Source organism: Lissotriton helveticus, chromosome 9 (assembly GCF_964261635.1).
Source record: "Lissotriton helveticus chromosome 9, aLisHel1.1, whole genome shotgun sequence".
NCBI lineage: Eukaryota > Metazoa > Chordata > Amphibia > Caudata > Salamandridae > Lissotriton > Lissotriton helveticus.
The window spans coordinates 1025497665-1025522129 of NC_136070.1; positions in this window are offsets into that span (position 1 = coordinate 1025497665).

Below are 24465 nucleotides of genomic sequence, written 5' to 3' on the forward strand. Positions count from 1 at the left end.
TTTGACGTAAGGTTGGACATAAGACGTCACTAAGAACTAACAGTTCTTTCTGGACTCCAGGAGTTCTTGTTCAAATCAAAACAAAAGCAGGGGGATTTCCCGGGCTGCTGGAGGCTTGGTTTGTTTAAAGAACGCGTTGTACTTTCTAGGAGTCTATGGGAGTAGCCTTGCCGTATTTGGACTGCATGGGCTATGACTAGATATGGACATGATTCCTATGCCTTTATAAGGATATGTTTTGTTATAACCATATAAGGGCATGAATCGGGGATATCTTGATTAGGGTCCTAGATAGATTCACAACAATGGAGCATGTGCGTGCAATCAGAAATAACAACCCACAATATCCGGTAGCACGCCATTTTATCGATTGCCATTTCCAAAACGAAAGCCTATTGAGGATGGTGGATATAGACATGGTGGAGTTGGGCGCAAGAGGAGGGAATAGAGAACTAACCCTGCGCAAACTTGAGTCTAGATACATCATAGATTTTGACTGTATGACCCCAAATGAGTTAAACTCTAGTGAAGAGTTAGCTGTGCATTTAATAGAATGAAATGTGAAAATTTGAAATTGAAAAACAATCAATCTGCGGTCCTAGATTTTAAGTGACAATATTTTTTTAATTTTAATTTTTAGGTATGTTAAGTGCACTCCATCGTATATGGCAGCAATGAGATAAGAAAGTACATAGCTCTGCAGTGGATGAAATGATACATCACAGAGCGTTTAATATAAAGATGTAAATGTACTGTGCTGAATTTGCCCACTTCGGCGTTACTGTGGTATGAATATGAGTCATGGCCCACTTGGGCATAATTGTTTTAACCATTGGTGTACCTCATTGAAGGATACTATATGAATTTGAAAACTTTATTAAAACTTTATTTAAACAGTTTTGCTTACATACAACGCCATAGCTATGTAATGAAATAATGCACAACATGACATTATTTTTGTTCATTCTAAAAATGTAGGTTTCTCTCTGCCCTAAAAACGGTGCAAAATGATCTAAAACAATATGGATTATGTGTTAAATATTGCCGCTATATAACATTCGCTGAGTTTATATTTTTGAACAGTGAGCGACAAACAACTGCTGAACGCTATATTTCTGTGATATTTAAATTGTATTTATGAATGTAATAATGCAATTTGAGTGGCAGAACATGATACAAATGTACCACCACTGCTGAATGAATAGTATGATTATACATTACAAAATGGCTGCCATTTTCGTTGGTCCGCTAACAGCACTTAGGGTTGAGATTTCACTATGTAAAAAAAGCACGTAGCATCATGGCATTTTGAAGCGTGAACAAGCCGAAAGGTGAAACGCGTTGTTTCCTGCCATTAAAATTCACTTTTTTGCATCAGCAATCCTGTGGTGTCTGGGTAGGATTTTCATATAATGAAGACGTTGTGGAATATATATATATATATATGTATCTATATCTATATCTATATCTATATATATTTGGAATATTGGGTGGCCCGCTCTGGTCACGAGGACGACCCCACTGCGGTAGCAGATCTGTGTGCCACTTACTGCGGTACAAAGACGGAACATTGTGCCTGTTTGTGGTGGCAAAAGTAAAACTACAGGCAAGGCTTGCCCTCCATGCGACCTGATGGGACAGCACGATGTTGTAGAGAGAAAGCGGCATCCACTATGGAATAATCACACGCTGGAAACTTCAATTACCAGAGTGCTTAGCGGTCACACGCCCAGGTGGGCGGAACTATTAAAGAAGGCTTTCCTCAATTACAACTCTATGCCGCAACCTCTCACATCGCGCCAGGCTACCGAGGAAGGAAGGAATTTCCGAAACATGTATGGCCAAGTACGGCGCTGAATCTCGCTGAAGGATCTCGCTTTTAACCTGTGGCTGCCTATCAAACAATAAAGGAAGAAACGAACGTTGTGTGCGGTGTCCTCTCTTGAGAGCAAGTACATATGGAATATATAAATATATATATTCCTACTTTCTATATTCTGTTCTCATATATTTTTCTTGTGACAAAATTCTTGACACATTTTAGGTAATACAATATTTTTGATTCAATATTGTGTTGCCTGGATGCTCCTTAAGAATGTCCATTCTTCGTGTCAAAATATTGATTTTGGAAATTATTTACTAAAGGCTACTGCTCATTTCCAGCAGAACGGAGCATGTATCTATCTCATTCATGAAAGGCGGTTCCCGTTACAACGCCCGCGCTCTTTCTCCTGCTTCAACTCCAGATTGTTTACTAGTATGCTTTTTGGTCAAACTGTAATTTACTCTGGCATATTTCCACCTTGCCTATCATGATAACTATGGTTCAAGCTGGCTCAGGTGGGCCACATGGGCAATGCTTTCTGAAGGGACAGATCATGAATGTACCACTCATTCAACTGCCAAGATAGCCGGTTGGATCTGAACTGAGGCTAAAGCAAGGTCACGAGATCAAAGGGCAATGCACACAACACCAAGCAGCAGTTTCTCACATTGCCACCTACCAGCAACACCAGAGGGGTCATTAGGATGGCGGGCGGACTTAGTCCACCCGCCATCCTATCGGGTATTGGGACCGCCCGCCATAAGGGCGGGGGTCCGGTGGGGGATATTAGGATGCGCTCACCACTGTGGCGGGCGCATCCTGCATTTTTAGCATTGTGGCGGGCGGTGCTCTCAGCACTGCCCGCCACAATGCTAAAAATGCACGAATGCATTTGCATTAACAAAGCGGCATGCACTGCGCGGTGCCTGCTGCTTTGTTAATGCAAATGCAGGGGGTTCCACAGGTACCCCCCGTGTGCACCCCCACCTCTCCTTCACTCTGGGGGCCCGCAGGGTGCCCCCAGAGTGAAGACGGCATGCCTTTCCGTCCGCCGCCACGGAAAGGCATCTAACTAAGCCCATGGTAATATGGCAGGCAGTGTCTAATAGACACCGCCACCATATTAAACGTTTTCCGCCCGGCTGCAAGTCGAGCGGGGCAGAAAAGCGGCGGACGGTCATTCTGTCCGCCGCGGTCCCCCCGCCATACTAATATGGCGGGGGGTCATTTATGTGAGGATGGCGGGCGGATTGTCCCCGCCAGGCCGGCGGTGGCTACCGCCAGCCTGGCGGGGGCAATCCGCCCGCCATTCTAATGGGCCCCCGGGTGTCAGGAATTCAGCACCACCTTCACAGGAGGTTTCAGAATTGACAGATAGGAGAGAGCTTGTCACAAAGTGACCTTGCTTCAACAATGCACGTCTATTATCTCTCCATAGAAGGTGGTGTTAGAGTAAGAGCAAGAATAGGTTGAGGGTTAGGCTATAGTAATGAGTAAGTCTAGACTTACGGCTGATTCAGTGTCTAAGGGACCCTGTCACAAGTGTTGCAGATATCGTGTCTGCCTTATTACAAGTGCAATAGGTGAAAATGTACTTGTAATGAAACTTACTGGATATCCGTCATGTTTGTTACGGAGTACCCATTAACCAACCTCTGAATCAGACCCTTAGGGGCCGATTACGATGTCATCCGGAAACTCTTCGGACCGAATCGGTTTCGGAATCGTTTCCGACCGAATCAGGTTCTGCCAGACCGACCAAACAATTACGATGCTTCCGGACATCATTTGGTCGGACTCGCATTGACTTCAATGGGAGCCTGTGTTCCGAAAAAGAACACAGGCTCCCATTGACAAAAGGGGTGATTGGGGAAAACCTTGCACCCTGTGACAGGCACCCCATGGTGCTTGCCACACTGTGCATGCATGGAAAGGGGGGACCCATGGATACCCCCATGGACCTGATTCGGATGGCCCCGGGATGAAAAAGGGCCTGCTACGTGCCCCCAAAGTCAGATTCCAACAGCCGATCCATTTCGGAACACCCGATTTGGAAAAGCTGTCTGAATCTGACATCCTGATCATTCAGCTGGAAACGGGGTCCGTAGAGTGCTACATTTCAGCTCCGACCGACTCGGTTACTCCGAATACCTTTCAGAACCGAGTCGGACAGTCCGAACGCTTTCCAGCCATTCTAATTGGTTGTTCGGAAAAGTGTCTGAGTCGGTCGGAAAGCAGATTCCGAATTGGATTTGGACTAATGCTGAATGCCGTTCTGAGCCTTTCCAAAGGACATCGTGATCGACCCCTTAGTATTATAGAGTTACTGAAAGGAGTAAAGTTAGGTTGCCTGTTAGACTGAGGGGTGGAGGAACAGCGCAGCGTTATGGTTATCCCAAGGATAAGATCTTATATTAGTGGCAGGGCAGAAGAGAGGTTTCATTTAAATTTGGTCCTAACTCTCTCAGAGAAAGTTAATTCTTATCTACACTCTGGGCTGGATAAAAACATATGTGAATACAATTAAAATGCATTATGTTTGAAATGAAAAAAGTTTTGAGACTAACTGGTCCCATGCTTGCTGAGAGAAGAATGGGTGATCCAGAAACCGCATCGATGAGCAGGTGGGAGTGGGTCTAAGGCATACAGCATTGACCCGACACTGCAGCCATCGGTTGGTTAGAGTGATATCAAGGCTTGTGGCATGAGTAGGTGGGAGTGATGCCAAGGCCTGTGGCCATCTCCTTGAACCCATAGTTAGGAGTAGGTGGGAGTGATGGCAAGACGTAGGCCCATTGCCCTGAGCGTACACCCACTATGGATACAGAGTTCCTACCCCTCCTGTGCTGGGTGGCACCCGGCTACCTTGAAAATAGCACTTCCCTGTCTTTGATGTGGATCATCTGTTATGGGAGTCTTTGCTGGAAGACACATAACATAGCTGTGTTGCCACAAACAGTGAACTAATGAAGTCCAAGGCCATGCTCGGCCTCTTGGCCAGATCGCTGCTCATCTCACGAGGGAGTGTGGTGACAGCAGAATTACCATCCCATCCTTCCCCCTATGTTGAAATAAGTTTGCTGTGCTTATGGGCTATACCCAGCTCAGGGCCAGGGCTGCCCGTTAGATTGACAGGGTTCCCTCTGTGCCCTTTGGTAGGGGCACGTAGGGAAGGACACTGCTGGAAAGTAAGTGCTGGCTTGGCGCCCTAATTTAACGTGTGATCAGGTGGAGTCAGACAGTACATTTTTCTCATTTGCAGTGCTAGATATCCTCATTCATCACAAACTACTCGTCCTTTTCACTATCACTTGCAAACATGTCCCACCTTAAGCAGCTTTCTGACTCCCTGCCCCTTTCCGAATGTGAATGTAAGCAACATTTATATCCAGATGTGAAACCACCCATATCCACTTCCATCTTTCTACCATATTCAAAGGTACACTCATCCCTTATTTCCCCTCTCCAATATCTAGATTATTTTTTATATATATGTTTGTTGGCATTTATCAATAGCAGCAGTTAGATAAGTACATTTACAGCATTGCATAAGCCACCCCTCCAACGAGCACATATTTTACAAATAATAGACTTCTTCCAGTAATTAATAATCATCTGTTCTACCCATATCAGGTTACCTAACTTTTTAAACAAGCTGAATACATGATCAGTCTATCCATCGTGCTTGGATTTGTATCAGGACGTGTGCGAATGCATTTCATTGTCCAGCCATTGCATATCCATGTTTTGAAGAAGACCTAACCTCGTTTGAGAAGAATATCTGGGGGGGGGGGGAGCCTACAATACAATTCCTAACTATTTTAACTTTGAAGAAACTAATACGGAGTGGACAAGTAATTGATGATCTATAAATAGCCGAAATGGGACTGGTGTGTAGAGTGTATGGGTCTTGTCAATTTATATATGTATCTAAATACTTTCTCTGTTTAAATGCAGGGGTGTTTGGGAACCTGGGAGGTAAGTGCCTTTCGTGCTCTATTCCATTTTGAAGGTATGTTGGATTCCTCCAGTGGTGTCTATCCCAGTCTCAGGGTCGTCGGCAATGGTCTTCTTGCCCACTGGTTACCTTGGCTGAGTGTGTGCCTTTCTCCGTCGGTATCTCACTCTGGTCCTCCATGCTTTCAGCTAAGTCTCATTCCGCTAAGTCTCACTCTGCTAAGTTTCATTCCGGGTGTTCACAGGCATCGAGAACCTCATTCCACTGCTCCGCTATTGGACGCCATCTTAACCACCGTGATTTCCCTCCAAGTAGAACCCTTCCTTCTGCTCCAGCCCACTGAGTTACATCCTCACCCAGGTCCCCACCACAGGCCCACCAGTAGACTTCCACACCATTGCTATCCCCCTTCTGGCCAGCACTAAGGCCAAATCAATAAACCTATTTCCAACTTTCCATTTGGGTGGTCGAGGAAAAGTCCTAGTAGACAGACCTCAGCAGGTGAGTCAAGTGTGCATCCTAATGTGTTCTCTAGAGCTGCCAGAACTGCATCCCAAAACTGATGCAGTTCAGTGCATCAATATGGTTGCACCTCAGGCAGTAGCGCGGGTCACCACCATAGACTCGCAAAAACCACTAGAACCCATAAGACTGGAACAAATGCTAAGCATATACCTCTAGATATATATCTTGAGGCTATCACGACTCACTATAATGCTGAGTGTACAGTCAAACAAAGAAAGCGAAGGAAAGACAAAGAGATAGTGCTCAAAATCACCTCAGGATAATTGGTATCCCATCAATACACAATCAAGTGCCCAGTGTCATCATCTGGGGCCCCAAACAACCCTCTACTGCCTCTCTTTAATTGTCAGAGAGAACAAGAAGAGGGTTGCATCCTTCTGTGAGATTCTCACAAGAGGAAGAAAGAAATGGGATTATGTTCTGGAAAGTCGATGATTTGAGTTAATCTCTAAAGTGCAGTGCAAACAAAACAGTGAAAGAGTGTATTAAAAAGGATAAACCATAGAGATGGTGTACTACCCTTCTTCTCAGTATCTCATATGTTTTCCTATTAAAATCAATGTAAAAAGTAAAAAAACAATGATGGAACAGTTAGGAATTAGTCACTGTTCCCACGGTCGACATGTTTCAGCCAAATGGAAATGATCTCCATGGCTTTCTTCAGGACCTACAAATATTTTTGTCACTGCAATCACTATAAGACAAGAAAAAGTCATACATACAGTATTACTGCTGTTGTATTTATGTTCTGACCCTTGATGTCAGCATGATGACTGAACTGCATCATTGCTGAACAAGGGGTAAGCCTCACCTCACTCGGTACCAGCTCAAGTTATATTAGCAGCCCGCTCTGTCCGTCAGTACCTCCCAAATGGGTACTTGGCTGGAGTGGAGGTGACTCCATTACAGCAGTAATACTGTGTGTATGACTTTTTCTTGTCTGTGGAAGGCTGACATGTACAGGGGGGGTCCCTTTTGTCTTGTTTACACAGCGCTTCCAGCACTGCAATGCAGTAGTCAATAATAGAGTCAGGCATGGGATCTCAACTGGCAGGTTGAGCAGTTTAGCCATCAAAAAGCTCATATGCGCAGAGGACTCCTCCGGTCCCAATTCCTCCTGCCTCAGCCAGTCCAACCACTGTGCAATCCACTGTTTTTGAGAGGCCAGAAAGTATAACTCGAAATTTGGCGTTCTCAGGCCTCCCTCAGCCACGGGGTGCTTCAGTGTTTCTAAGGACACCCTCTGCCAACCCTTATCCCATATCAATATATTCTCGTAACAAAGTATTGAGTTGGCAGAACCAGCAGGAAGACATAGTCACCGGGAGGTTGATAAAAAAAGTATAGCAGGCTTGATAACATGACCATATTGGACAGGGAGACTCGGGACATGATCGGTAGCTGTAGATAGCGCCAGAAAGGGATGCAGGATCTGAGAGATCTGAGTGTCTTTCCGAGATTGCCATCTCGTAGGACTTCAAGTGAGTGGAAGATCTGTATCCCCAGGTAGCGGAAGGTGGTCTGAGCCCAATTAAGATCTTCAGAGAGCTCCGGGGGGAGCGAGGAAGTCCCGAGGATACAGGGAGCAGATGGGTTTTGGTTTTGTTACCTCTCAGGCCCAAAAGGTGTTCAAAGTCCCTCAAGAGATCAAGTGCCCTAGTAGAACCCACAGTGGCATCGGCCAGGTAAAGCAGAAGATCGTCGGCGTAGAGAAAAACAATCTGTTCCCGGCCTCCCATAGTCGGTCCAATACCCACTCCCCGCTGTCTAAACATCTCAGCTAGAGGTTCAACAGCCAGGGCAAAAAAAGCAGGCATAGAGGTATCACGAAAAATCCCATACTGCGGGCACACCATTCCACCAGTCTTAACTCGTGCCGTAGGGTTCTCATACAGTAGTTTTACCCACCGTATCAACCACCTCCCAGGCCCATTCTCTTCATAACCTCAAATAGAAAGTCCCACTGTACTGGGTTGAAGGCCTTTTTTAGGTCTATCAACAGTAAGGCTGCCTGCGGGAGGACTGCACCTCTGAATGGTACAGTATGGAATATAGCCTACGTAGATTAAATGAGGTGTTCCGTGATGGTCTAAAAACATTTTGATCATCATGGATAAGGGTAGGCATATACCGAGCAAGGAGTTTAAAATCCATATTAAGCATGGAGAGAGGGCGAAAATCTGTGGTGTGGGCACCCTGAGTACTCGACTTGGAGAGAGGAATCACAACTGCATTTCATGTGGACTCTGGTAACTTCCCCAGTCATAGAGACTCTGGGGCATGTTATCAAGCAGGGCGTTAAAATTATCGCCGTTTTAGCGGCAGAAAACTGCTGCTAAAGCGACGATAATGGGCTTGATAAATTGCCGTGGAGAATTCCAAGAGGAGCCCATGTTCACACCAGAACATGGGTTTCTATTGGAATTCACTAGGCCATATTATCAAGCCCATTATCGCCGCTTTAGCAGCAGTTTTCTGCCGCTAAAACTGATAATTTTTAACGCCCTGCGTGATAATATGCCCCTCTGTGTTTAAGGCCTTCAATCGGGAAGTCAATATCGGAGCATATCTGAAATAGAATTCTGCAGGGAGGCCGTCTAGGGTTTTGCCGGTGGCCTTACTTTTAATGGATGTGTGAATTTTCTGTGCCGTCACCGGTCCTCCCAATTCTGCAAATCTAGGGGCATATTATCAAGGACAGGCGATACATTATCGCTGCTTTTATCGGCAGGAAACTGCCGATAAAGTGGCGATAATGGCCTTGATAATATGCTCTATGAATTCCAATCGAAGCCCATGTTAGATGTGAACACATGTAACTAATATGGTCGCCATCTTGTAGTAGCTAAAATCTGTATTAAACTCCCAATAATAAGACGCCTCTCTAGACATATGTTATGTGTCTCCTATTAATGACGGTGTCAAACTCTCTATACGAGCAAACGTACTCTATCTTTTAGTATACAAAAACGCTGCATCTAAAAAACTCCATACCGTACATCACTAATTCCATGGTCTGTTCGGATGCGTTTCTAATTGCATATAACTAAACTGTATCGATCTAGTCAAATTTCACAAAAAATATAATAACCTAATCAGTTATGTTTGTCTGCTAATACTAGTATCCAAAATTAAGTAAATATGAATATTAAGATAATGTTACCATCGCGACATGTATTCGAACCCAAATGGGACTAGTAACTCTTAGAAGCTCCAATGCGTAGTGCCACCAGTGCCGAGTGCAGTCCGAGAATTTTTTTTATCATGAACACCATGGTAATAAATTTATATCTATATTGAAAATCTATAAGTCGGATATGTGACTCTCAGCAGTGCGAAACCTGCGGACTACCCACACACGTTCCAGAAACCCGACCCCGGGTATACTTGGAGATCATATATTTAAATTAGATATATATAGATATGTGCACACGGGGGGATGATGAAGGGGTATTAAACAGAGGAAAACAGGTAAAAGACAGAAGAAAGCAACATATGTATAACATTAATATGATCATAAAACAATATTCTGTAACTTCTGTATAATCATTGCTCAGCTTCTTAATTTGATGAACAATATAATATTAATTGTCTAAACGAGCACTATTTCGAAAAACAGAGGTTACGATATAAACATAAACATCTCTGATATTTAGCTCTGTACTACTGGGACTGCAATTTTAACAAAAAGGAAATATTTCGCAGTTCTGTCATTAATCTCCTAAAGAAAATTGCAATTCAGGGTCTAAATTCAATCCTTCAACTGCTCGTAAAACCATGATCCATCTTGCTTCTCTGCGTCTAAGTCTCAAGATTCTATTCCCGCCTCTTCTGTCTAATGTTACATGTTCTACTCCATGGCAAACTGGTTTGTAGAGGCGGAGCTGAGCAATAGCCCGTCCTATACATAAACCAGTCTTACCATATGACGCGCAGCAAATACGCGCAGCAACCGCGCCAAAAACCGCGCCGAAGACTAGCCTAAGACATGCCCGTCTGGGCCGTCCGGGACAGGACGGGGCGTGGGGCAAGAAACCTTATACGACCAACTCAGGTATGAGCTCCACGCAACTGAAAGCATTACGCCCCCCACTTCATCGCGACTGCATAGTGCTCTCGCCATTTGGATGACACACGCTGCAATAACTGTAAGTTACAACTGTCTAATATCCAACCCTACCCTGATGTAATAATCAACACTCAAACGCCATCCCACCGCCCTAAACGCACCAGCTGCAATTACTCTTTCTTTAGCGTAAACTGCAGATCCCTGCCACAGCACAAACTCGACATCTTCAACCTTCTATTAGAAGAGGCACCCAGCGCTAATATATAGACCCCCGGGGAATCCCAGAAACTGGACAGCCAGTCTAGCTCCGGATCACCGACCGACCCCTGCCCTCACCACGTCTTCAACAAGGCCGACGCTGTCATCGCACCCCACCTGCGAGACATCATCAACACATCCTTCGACACCACCATCTTCCCTGAGAGCTGGAAACACGCCGAACTCAGCGCTCTACTCAAGAAACCAACAGCGGACCCCACCGACCTCAAGAATTACCGCCCCATCTCGCTCCTCCCGTTTCCAGCCAAAGTCATCGAGAAGACCGTCAACAAGCAGATGGCCGCCTTCCTCGAGACGAACGGATCCCTCGACCCCTCACAGTCCGGCTTCCGAGCCAATCACAGCACCGAGACCGCCCTCATCGCCGCCACCGATGACATCCGAGCCCTGATGGACAATGGAGAAACAGCGGCCCTCATCCTCCTAGACCTCTCCGCGGCTTTCGACACGGTCTGCCACCGCACCCTAGTGCAGCGCCTCAACAACGCCGGAATCCAGGGGAAGGCACTGGAATGGATCATCTCCTTCCTCGACGGAAGAACACAGAGAGTCCGCCTACCACCGTACAAGTCAGAGGCCACCGAAGTCATCTGCGGCGTCCCCCAAGGATCCTCTCTGAGCCCCACCCTCTTCAACGTCTACATGAGCCCCCTCGCGGCCATCGTACGCAAACACAACCTCAGCATAATCTCCTACGCCGACGACACCCAGCTGATCCTCTCCCTGACCAACGACCCCGCCGCCGCCAGAGCCAACCTGCACGAAGGGATGAAAGAGGTAGCCGAGTGGATGACGACCAGCCGCCTGAAACTGAACTCGGACAAGACGGAGGTCCTCATCCTGGGCTCCTCACCCTCCGCCTGGGACGACTCCTGGTGGCCTCCCGCCCTGGGCACCGCACCCAAACCGACAGACCATGCACGCAACCTGGGCGTCATCCTGGACTCCTCCCTCTCCATGACCAGGCAAGTCAACAACGTCTCCTCGGCGTGCTTCAACATCCTACGCATGCTACGGAAGATCTTCTGGTGGATCCCCACCGAGACCAGGAAGACCGTCACCCAGGCCCTCGTCACCAGCCGACTGGACTACGGCAACGCCCTCTACGCCGGTACCACCGCCAAGCTCCAGAAGAGACTCCAGCGGATCCAGAACGCCTCTGCCAGACTCATCCTCGACATCCCACGAACCAGCCACATCTCCGGACATCTGAGAGACCTTCACTGGCTCCCCGTCAACAAAAGAATCACCTTCCGCCTCCTCACCCACGCACACAAAGCCCTACACGACCAAGGCCCGAGCTACCTCAACAGCCGAGTCAACTTCTACGCTCCCAAACGCCACCTCCGATCAGCCAACCACGCCCTCGCCGCCATCCCCCGCATCCGAAGAACGACTACAGGAGGAAGATCCTTCTCCTACCTGGCCGCCAAGACCTGGAACTCCCTCCCGACCGACCTGCGCCTGACCCAAGACCACCTCTCCTTCAGGAAGAAGCTGAAGACCTGGCTGTTCGAGCAGTAGCGGCACCCCCCCCCCCCCCCCCCAGCGCCTTGAGACCCTACGGGTATGTAGCGCGCTTTATAAGTGTCAATGATTGATTGATTGAGCTAACTATATCACACCTTTTTTGCTAGATTACAACAATTTTACACTTGTAGGGGATTTAAATCTACATCTCGAGGACCCAACAAACGTGACCTGTTGCAATCTAATAAACAACCTGACGGCTCTGAACCTATCACTCCTTAACTCCGGTCCTACGCACAAGGCCGGACACCTATTAGACCCCATAATAACAAATATACCAGAATTAAAATGGACCCAAACCAGTCCTCTATGCTGGTCAGACCATTATCTTCCTAAATTCAATCTTAACAGAACTCTCCCCCCAAGAAATGACACACGGCCGGTAAATTCCATGAGAAATTGGAAACAACTCGACTTAAACAAACTGAACCAAGTGCTAATAAACAGCACACCCGCCCATGACCAGAATGTGGAAAACCTTGCGATAGCCACCAACCAGTGGTTAGAAACTGCAGCGAATCAATGCCTCCCCTTAAAGGTGATAAAAAGTAATTTCCACCGTCCCCCTGCCCCTTGGTTCAATGAACTTCTCAAAGCTTTTTCCAAATTTACCTAGTGGTTCAAACACTCGGTAAATTTGACACCCTAATTGCGATTTTGCACTTTTAAAAGTAATGATGCATTGCTTTTAAGAAATCGCACATCTGCGACTTCTTAAAAGCAATCGCAATTTTAGAACTCGCAAAAATTTTACGAATTCTAAAATTGCTTCATGCATCCCAAAAAGCACTTTTGGAATCGCAAACGGCCGATTTTAAGGAATCGCACCGTTTGCGACTCCAAAAATGCTTGATGCATGTGGGCCAAAATGTCTTGTGTATGTGAATACCACATTCCAAAATGGCGCATTTATTGGTGTATAGAAATTGTATGCTTGCTAAATGCGAAGTCCTTTGCCTCTGTTTGTTAATTTGGACATTTTTGGCGCGCAAAGGGTGGTGTTTAAAATTCACAGTGGTAGCCCTTCCGTTTGTTATCAGTGAGCAAGGACATACATGTCAGAAACGCGTCTGAAGGCTTGCACCACTTCACGAATATGAAAAAATAAAAGCATTTGAGAAAGAAGTCTGACTCTGGCGATATTTGGTGTCTGCGTACCTGTCTGTGCTGCATGCACGCTATGGGCAAGTTGGATTTCATATATATATATATATATATATATATATATATATATATATATATATATATATATTACCTACTGGCGGTCGCCAGTAGGTATATATAGTTAGGATTTTTTCCCTATGGGATTTTTGAAAATTCTATGTCTAATAACTTTGGCGTTTGTGGACGGAATTGGCTGAAATTTTCTGGAAAATGGAACATTTTGTTTCTGAGCAGCCCCTGGAAATTTGGGGGGGGTTCGTCAAGGGGGGGCCGAGAAAAAAGGGGGGTCCCAAAACGTGTTTTTAACATTGAGTTTACCATAGGGCGGTTAGCCTCACTTTTAGCCCGAACGGCTGAATGGATTTGCACGAAACTTGGCAAAATTGTAGGGACTGGTAGCCCGATGTGCCTTTTGTAGGTCTCAATATATGTGCTCCAGTGGATTTTGAGAAATTAACGTTTAAAAAAAGATATATATCTGTAACAGCGGACCGGGCAGCGCCCCGGTTCGCGGACCTTACGCGTAACGGAACTTCACGAAGCGAAGCTGATTGGCCCTCCGGTGTCTGTCAACATTCTAAACAGTCCGGAGCGGCCGCCATCTTGTCTCTCGGTAGGATTGAGAGACAAGAGGAGGACAAAACAAAGGGGGAAATAACCATAAGGGGGCATACTAGATCCTCCATGACCCCCTAGGTTTAATGTGGAGGTTTTAAAAGGGCCTTACTTACTCTATTTTTTTTTTAAAAAAAATTTCGGGTTAGCTCCCGGTTCGCGTACCGGGAAGCTAACCGGGAAGCGAACCAAAAGAAATAGAGCTTGCCAGAGTGCTAAACATTCTAGCTAATTTTTAATAACGGGGAGGTAGTTCTAAAAAGAACTTTTTTTTTTATATTTTTGTTGTTTTATATTTTTTTTTTCTTTTTTGAACATTATTTGTTTTTTTTGTATTTTTTGAACACTTATTTGTTTTTTTTGTTTTTTTTCAAAGGGAAGGAACAGAAAGAGGCATTGAAAAAGGCTCAACAGGAGCAAAAAAAAAATTTAAAACTTGCTGCTATTGGAGCATCGGTGTTTCTCGAAAGCCAAATTAATTAATTTCAGACTCATGTTTGCGCATGAAATTAAAGTGCCACAATATAAGCATGTCACCTTCATATGGACAACATTTTTTGGGATATTTGGCGTTGTTTCGTTGGCCTCTCCAAATGTGAGAGACATATCAGGTGATGTTCTTGTCACCGAAGTTGGGGGGTTCTGTTGTAGTTCACGCACCTCTGCACGACTATAGTTGATTGGATGCCACCTCTGCATATGTCGGTGCATCGTGTAATTTCCATAACTGTATTTTTTATTAGTGCCCCGGGATAACTTTTCTTGGCAGATAAGGCACGTAGCATAGCGTGCATTGACTTTTTTCTCTCCTGGTGGAATGGAAAAAAATTGCCAGATAAAGCTAACTTTGCGATGAGATACCCGGGGTAACTCTTTGACAAATCGTGGTCCCTCTTCTTCCTCTCCGTCTTGTTCTTCCTCTTCCTCCTCTGTGTCTCCAATAAACTGTGCAGATGGTCCTCTCTTCCTATGAGGAGATGGTGGTGGTGGTGGTGGGGGTGCAGAAGCTGAAGCTACTATTGAAGCCATTTTTTAATCAGAGCAAATGATCAGGTCTTCCTTTCTCAAAGTTGAAAGTCAGAGTGAGAAAAAAGGTGGGGGCTTTCATCATTTGGGAAAAAAAATAGTTCTAAACCAATGAAAAGTGTTATTTTTAGGTCACCTGACCTAGCCTTACATCATTATGAAACCAAAAGTGAAATGAACCAATGAAAAGTTTTATTAACAAGTCACATGACCTCTCACGCTCATGTTACGCGCTGCGGAACGCGCCCCGGTTAGCTTCCGGGTCGCTGCGCTTCGCGCCTCGGTCCGCGCCCCGGGGCACTTCCGGGTGCGCTAACGCGGTACGTCACAAGACGCATTACGCGGCAACGCGATACGTCGCGCTTTCGCGACGCGCCGCGGATCGCTTCCGGGGAGCTGCGTTTCGCGCCTCGGTCCGCGCCCCGGGGCACTTCCGGGTGCGCTAACGCGGTACGTCACAAGACGCATTACGCGGCAACGCGATACCGTCACGATGTTGATTTCTTACCGGTTCGCGGACCGGGTCGCGGCATTAATTTGAGCTAACGGGAAGCTTTCCGGTTCGCGGACCGGGAGCGAAACAAAAAAAAAAATTTAAAAAAAATTATTAATAAACATATAAAATATATTTTTGGATTTAAAGAAGAATACATTTTACAGCTATAGATATTAGCTTTTAAAAAACCAATGAAATTCACTGAAAAAACCATAGGTTATAGACCATATATAGTTAGGAATTAGCATTTACAAAACCATGAAAATTCACTGAAAAAAACCATAGGTTATACACCATATATAGTTAGGAATTAGCATTTAAAAAACCTTATTTTACTCACACAAAACCAATGAAATTCCATATATAGTTAGTTGTACTAACTATATATCGCGCACCCGCAATCCACTGCTGATCATGTCACATATTACATCATTCATGACATGGTCAGTGACATCACTGATGACATCACTGATGACATCTCAAATGACATCACTGATGACATCACTGATGACATCTCAAATGACATCACTGATGACATCACATCACAACTGAATGAGTGGATGTATAAGTGTCTGAATGAAGGTTTTAGTAGGTGCGTGACTGACTGTATGAGTGAATGATTAAATGTGTCTCACTGAATGCATAGGTTAGTGACTAAACTGTCTTAATTTGTGCATCATTATGTCTGGTATTCTGTAAACTGCTGCATGTGTTGATCAGTAGCTATATGAGTAACTATATGAGTTATTGATTGATTGTCCAAGTATTTGTATGGGAGACTGAGTGTGTGTGTGGCTAGCTGGGAGATGTGTGACTCTGTGCAGATCAATGTGTTCTTGTATCAATGATTTATAAGAGAGTAAGTATGTGTTAGAATATGTTTGAAAATGTAAGGTACTCTATGTTTAACTGTATAGATTAGAAAATGGAAGTGTGATTGATTCTTTACAGGACTGACTATTTGTATGGGAGACTGAGTGTGTGTGTGGCTAGCTGGGAGATGTGTGACTCTGTGCAGATCAATGTGTTCTTGTATCAATGATTTATAAGAGAGTAAGTATGTGTTAGAATATGTTTGAAAATGTAAGGTACTCTATGTTTAACTGTATAGATTAGAAAATGGAAGTGTGATTGATTCTTTACAGGACTGACTAGGTGTGTGAGTAACTCCAAGGATGAGTGGCAGAGTGTGAGTGTCTGTATAGGGTGTATGAGTGCATATGATAGTGTTGTAAAGATGAGTGATTGTATGTATGAATGATTGTATGGGTGAATGAGTGAATGTGTGTGTAGACGTAGGAATCAGTGAGTGCGTATGTAGTAACTAGTATTGGTGTGTCAATTGTTTTAAAAAATATATTCTGTATTTAACACTGGGTGTAACAGAGGTTATATTAAAGTGTGAGGAGATGCATTGTATTGTCACATGAATGATATCATCAGTGATGTGACCATTGATGTCAAATGAGATGTCATCAGTGATGTCATTTGAGATGTCATCAGTGATGTCATTTGAGATGTCATCAGTGATGTCATCAGTGATGTCATTTGAGATGTCATCAGTGATGTCATCAGTGATGTCACTGACCATGTCATGAATGATGTAATATGTGACATGATCAGCAGTGGATTGCGGGTGCGCGATATATAGTTAGTACAACTAACTATATATGGAATTTCATTGGTTTTGTGTGAGTAAAATAAGGTTTTTTAAATGCTAATTCCTAACTATATATGGTGTATAACCTATGGTTTTTTTCAGTGAATATATATATATATAGATCCAAACACACGATCTTGAACTTCCAACCAGTGGCAAACAAAGACCAACGAATCCCAAAAGTAAGGCAAGATGATTTATTGCACCAGTTTCAAACGGCAAACAGCGGTATGACGCGTTTTGGGTGGATGCCCTTGATCACCTGATCACATATATATATATATGTGTGGTTAACTTTTTTAAATTATGTTTATCTGTTAAAATTGTTAAAATGTATATTAAATTCAATGTATTTTTAATTAATGTTATTCTTTCTTATATTTAATATTTATTAATTTATTTGATATATATACATATATATAAAAAACGATATTTTGTACAACTATATTTATGGCATTGATATGTTTTACCCATATTTTTGTACTTAACATTATAAGTATAGGACATAAATATTTTTGACATCGATTTTTTTGGTCACAATATTTTTTTATGGGGATATTTTGGGTGTCGATATTTTTTCAGTGTTCCGTGATTCTACTCTTCTGTTACATCCTTCATTCGATCTCTCATACCCAGAAATTATTCACCCCTCCATTACACACTCTATTCTCCCTCTCAAACCTAGATATGAGTCTACCATTCCATTACACCAGTTATTCTCTCTGCCATGCTCAGATATGAATGTAGCACTTCCATTATACCCTTCATTCCCTCTCTCTAACACAGATATTAATCTACCCTTCCATTACAACATGTATTCCCTCTCTGCCATACCCAGATAAGAGCCCATCCTTCCATTACACTCTTCATTATTCCTCCAAAGCCCAAATATGATTTGCCTTCTCATTAAATCCTTCATCAATTCACCCATAATCAGATTGACTCACCTGTTCATTACTCCCTTTATTCCCTCTCATATCCATAAATGAACGAACCCTTCTATTTCATCTTTTATTCCATTTGTCATATCCCAGCATGAATTTACCCTTCCATTACCCTCACTATTCGCTCTCTCTTTCCAAGATATGATTATTCCTTTCTGTTACACCCTCTATTGTCTCTGCCATACCCCCAATTGATTATATCCTTCCATTACCCCACTATTCCCTCTGTCATACCTTTACATAATTATTCCTTTCCATTAACCCCCCATTTGTCTCTGCCATACCCCTATATGAATCTATCCTTCCGTTACACCCTTTATTTCCTCTCTCGTACCCGTATATGATTATTTCTTTACATTACACCCTAATTGCCTCTGTCATACCCACCTATGATTCTACCCTCCGGTTACAGCCTTTCTTCTTTCTCTCATACCCAGATGTGATTATTCTTTTCCATTACACCCTCCATTATCTCTGTCATGCCAAGATTTAATCCTACCAATTTATTAAGCCATTTTCCATACGCAGTTATGACTCACCAGCCCATATCCAGCTCGAATCCTTCCTTTTCTCTAGGAATTATTCGATCCTTCTCTTATTTCCCAATGGATCCACGCATACATTTTCAGGCTTCTTTTCCTTGTTTTTATCAAGATGTGACACTACCCTTGTCAAGCAGCTTCCCTTTACTCTTCCATACCAAGACACGATGTCACCCTCCCATCAGCAATCTTCTTTCACTCTCACATTTCAAGATGTGATCTCCCCACATGCACTACCTTCTCTTCCCTCAATGTATGTGATTTCTCTGCCCGATTTCATGCCTCCCTTCTTCCTTCTTCTCTAGATTTTAATTCCCCTCTGAAGACCCTGCTTGTTCTCCAGTATACAGGTGTCTCAAATATCCAGGTGTAATGTAGTTGGGTGACAATTTAGCAAAATTATGCAAAATTATGCCTTTAGCTTAAAATCTCGGCCTCATTTATAAAGTTTTGGCGTAGGGTAGTGCCGTAAAGAATCTTGATGCACTGCCCGGCGTCAAAACGAAAGGACATATCTATAATATACAGCGCATTCCTGTCCTTTTCCCCTGTGCTGGCGCACAATGGGCTGCCATGTGCCAACGCAGGCACCCTTGTGCCATGGTGCAAGAGTGCCTGCCTTTGTAGGACTGATTGATTTTGTGCACAAAGGAACACCTTCCTGCACAAAATCCATCACAAGAGGCAATTTCCTCTTTCTATGTGTGCTGCAGAATGCAGCACACATAGACAATGGAAAAACAAGGAGAAATCAAAACATTTCTCCTCGTTGCTCCTCCCTAATGCCACCCCTGGGATGGAGTTAGGTTCGGACGCATTCCCAGGTTTACGATGCCTGTATGGATGTTGCGTAGGAACTAACCCTGGGCGCGGTGGGCGTAGTGGGGCTATACGAAGCACCACGAAGTGGGGGGAAATCTACGCCCACTCACAACACACTTCGCGTAGCTCCACTACTCGCAAGAAATGCGCATGCTCGGTCGCCCACGCAAGCGCATTTGTCAGGAAGAAGTCGGCGAGAAACCAGGAAGAGTGAGCCCCGAAACGCCGCATCTCAGGTAAGTCGTTTTAATTAGTCTTACAATGTTTTAAATGATTTTGGGCATTTAGAAGATGGCGGGAGGGAGGCGGGTGGCAGGCAACTTCGCTCCGCCATGGCGTGTGCGTAGTGTTGCCTATTACGCCTACTTTGCAAAACTCGAAGTAGGCAACACTACGCACACTCCGTGGACGGAGCGGAGCACTACGCCCACCCTTAGTAGGAACACCCCAGCAACACCCATGGAACGCCTCTTTCACATAGTTTTCTGTGTGAAAGTGGCATATATATATATAAGGCCATGAAAAGAGGCTTTACGTGGCCTTGTAAATATGCTGTGGCAATTTGCCCCAGCGGAAAGTCAAAAAAGTGCTGTTCCGGCGGCACAAAAGTGCAGTTGCTGGTATCTTGCGTGACTTTTTTTTCATCAACGGGTATACCACACTTAAAAAACTCACATGAGATGCAGGCAGGAGACTGGTTAGAGCAGGAAAATGTCTTTCAGGGGGACATTTTCTAGGTGAATTGGTCTCCTGCAGGTGGAAATTAGGCGTAATTGCATAAAGCAAATCATTGCAAATGTTACCCAAGCTTATCCGCCCTCGCCCTTCCCCTATCCAGATGTGGTTCCTTCCTCACATCGCCAGGTGTGGTAGAGGGTTTCCTCCCGGCTCCTGTTCCCACCTCTGCTAACACATGGGCCTGATTGCTGCGGGTGCCACGGCCTTATATCCTCGCTGCCATGCTGACGACGGAGCTCTTCGGGATATATATGTGTGTAAAAGATAAAATGTTATTGCTCTGTAATCTCTCAGTGGCTGAAAGGCTGCTCACCTATCGATTGTTCCCCCTGACTAAGGTTTCATAGCCCCTGGCAAGTAAAACAGCCAAATGAAGTGACAACATTGCATGGAGCCCAAGCGCTCCTTTGAAAATCAATGGCCCTAAATCACTTGTACATCTTGTTAACTCAGCAAATAACAACTAATTAATGATCCAATCTGGGCACGTCAGGCGGCAACAGAGAGGAGCTAAAGCTGTCAATACAACTCCTGCTGACACGGCGGACGGGGCCTCTCTGCATGGGAAGGGTCCGCTCTCCATCTGTGATTTCTTTCTTTCTTTCTTCCTTCCTTTCTTTCTTTCTTTCTTTCTTTCTTTCTTTCTTTCTTTCTTTCTTTCTTTCTTTCTTTCTTTCTTTCTTTCTTTCTTTCTTTCTTTCTTTTTCCTTCTTTTCTTTCTTCTTTCTTTCTTTTGTTTTCTCTTTCGTTCCTTTCTCTTTCGTTCTTTTCTCTTTCGTTCTTTCTTTCGTTCTTTCTTTCTTTCTTCATCACTTTTTTGCCAAACATTTTATCTCACTTGCCCTCCCTCACCCTTTTTCCTGTCACAGTCATTGTCAGTTTCTCTCTTTCATTCTCTTTTTCTCATTATAACACATTCAATCACACAGCTTCTTCCCTCTTATTTACCTGTTCTCTACTCCTCCTCTGTTTATTTCTTATGCTGTCTTAAACTTTCCTATTCACACTTTCTTTCTCTTCCTTTCTCACACCCTTGTTCTCTTGTTGCAACGTGATGTCTCCCTCCAACCTTCCCAGCCGTTCCCTCTTCTTTCCTAACAAATTCGACCACTTTCTCCCTCTGTCACGCACTCTTGCACCCTCCCATTCTTTCCATGCCACACTCTCTCGATCTCTCTCAGAAAACCACTTGTCTGTCATTAAGCGAGGTACATAACTTTCATTTGGCTGGTATCTCTTTTGACTTTTCTAGGTGAGGTTCAATCTTGCATAGAAAAGTTACTCAACTACTGTAGCAAGACATATACAGGTAGATGCATCAAGCATTTTTGCGAGCGCAAACGTTGCGAATCGCAAAATTCGTCCGTTTGCGCCCGCAAAAATGGCATTTGAGATGCATCAAGGGTTCAAGCAATCACAATTTAAGAATTCGCAAATAATTGCGAGTTCTCAAATTGCGATTGCATTTAAGGAATCGCAATTTGCGATTCCTTAAATGCAATGCATGAACCATTCCAAGATTGCGAATTCGCAATCTGAGGCCGCTATTTACTGCGAAGTCATACTGCGTGGTAAATAGCAAAAACTTAGAAATATGCACTTTAGTGCATTTTTCTAAGTTGTATGTTACACACACACATGTCCTTGGGACATGTGTGTGCGCAACACCAGTGAACATTACCATTTCAGGGGTGAGGCACCCTTGAAATTGCGGCACATTAGCGATTCGCTAATTGCTAATCGCAAATAAGGAATGACTCCCTATTCAAAGGCCCATAGGAAAGAATGGGAAAGCCATTCCTTATTTGCGATTAGCAATTAGCGAATCGCAAATAAGGAATCAGTAGAAATCGCAAATAATATTGCGATTCCTACATGCATCCCGTTTTGCGAGTCTTTAATAGCGAATCCTTAACATTCGCTATTAAGGACTCGCAAAACATAACTTTGATGCATCTGGGGGTTACTGCTTGGAACCGCCTCCCGTGGGTAACAATCACAATAAATTTTGCATTTTCAATAGCCAGAAGATAACACTTTCTGAGTTACTAAAATTTGAGAATTATATAAGGTTAAGCCAGTGCTTAATTTATGGTGGTGTTTTTCGGTGCTGAGCACGCACACACTTGTACACACTGGCACATATTGATTATGATCTCCCATATGGTGGCGCTGTTTGTGTATTTATTAAGCAAAGTTCAATTTGTTGACCATCTAACTGTATCTTTAAAAAATGATAGAACTCAGACCAACTGCATTGGACCCGTATGAATTACTTTAGGAGGCTGCCACTTAAATTTTCACAAATTAAGTACTAGTTAAGCCGGTGTAATTAACATTTCTGAAGTCTTTCTAACCTATTCATCATGGCGGTCTAGCAGCTAGAGAAAAGCTGGCATAAAAATTGAGTGGTGAGTAGAGCACTTTCCAGGGGAACCATGACTTGTTTGTTACCGGCTCCTGTCTCAACCAATCCAATGTGTGCATGCATGTGTGTGGATGAGAGAAAGAGACAGAGAGAGAGAAAGAGAGAGGGAGAGAGATGGACATTAGAGTTATTTTTTATTTTAAATTAGATGTATGATATGGTCTGAACCATATTTCCATGAGCAGCAGAAGGCTGTACTGAGAACATCTTTAAGTCAGCTGAAGCACCGCAAGCTTCATGATGTGGATGGGGTCTGGTTAAAACCATATTACTAAACTTAAAATGTGATGAGGGTGTAAGTGAAAGACATATGACTGGGACTTCGAAAGAGAGTGTACTTTACACATGATTTAAATTGCATAATTTTTAACATTACACATATTTTCAATCAGAGGTTCAGAGAAATACCTTAATTTCCCCTCATTCGCGCAAATTCCTGAACACGAGAAAAGAACTGAGTATATTTGAACACAGCAATAATAAAAGATGGCTCTTGAAGTGAGCTTATGCCCAATTAAGATTGTACCTGTTCTTTAGCTTCATGTCCCAACAAGCAAAATATGCTTTAACCCGTTAAGTGCGGCGCACATTCAGCAGACGTCGCGTGCACTACCTCAGTAGTGCTGCGCACGTCCGCAGAAGATCGCGGCCCGGCCCGCGCAATAGAACGTTCCGCACCAGCGCGGAACGTTCAGCGCAGCGGAGGGGTTAACAACACCAACGCTTTTATATAAAGAGTTTTAGAAAGCCAGTGCTTAATTTGAGCTGATGGTTGCCAGTAGGGGCCACCAGCAGTCATATTGGGGACCAGCATTTATTTCTTCCCATCATACATTTCCCTAGAGCAAGGGAGGGAAACATATGAAGGAGTAAAGAGGGACAGAAATACAGAAAAACCATCACAAAGAGAGAAAGTAGGGGCCTGTAGGAGTGAGATAAAGGAACAGTAAGGGGTCCATTAGGATCCCGCCCGCCACCCTAACGGAGAAGTGGACCGCCCGCTAACAGTGCGGGGGTCCCGACAATGGCATTAGGATGCGCCCGCCACACAGGCGGCGCATCCTGTATGTTTACCATTGCGGCGGGCGGAGCAGGAATCTCTGCCCGCCGCAATGGTAAAAGTGCACGTTGTGCTTTTCGTTTTTTTTTTTTTTTGCAGAGTTTTATATAGCGCGAATTAGAACCGAACCGAACCAGTTATCAGCGCGCTTTACATAGCACCAGTTACGTTACATGAGGACACACTTTCATTTTTAGGCACGGGAGATTAAGTGATTTGCCCAGAATCACAGGGGGTTTTTGGCGTCGTTACCGAGACTCGAACCAAGTTCCCCAGGTCCGAGGTCGAGCGCCTTAGCCGTTAGGCCAACCCCTCTCCCCTGAGAGGGGTTGGCCTAACGGCTAACATGGACTAACGGTGCAACATGGCAGGCACCGCGCGGTGCCTGCCATGTTGCACTTTGAAATGAGGGAGGGTACTATAGGTACCCCCCCATGTGCACCCCCAAGCCACGGACTCCCCAGGGGGCCCGCAAGGGGCCCCCGCAGGGAGTCTCCGCATGCAAAGCCCATTGTGATATGGCGGGCGGTGTCTAAAAGACACCGCCACCATGTTACTGGCTTTCTGCCCCGGCCGCTAGGCGACCGGGGCGGAAAACAGGCGGGCAGTGTTTCACACCGCCGCGGTCCCTCCCACCATCCAAATCTGGCGGGGGGGAATTGGGCTGATGATGTCGGGCGGATTTCCTCCGCCAGGCTGGCGGTAGCCACCGCCAGCCTGGCGGAGGAAATCCGCCTGACATCATAATGACCCCCTAAGTGTTTGGTAGTCGATTAAAGATGCA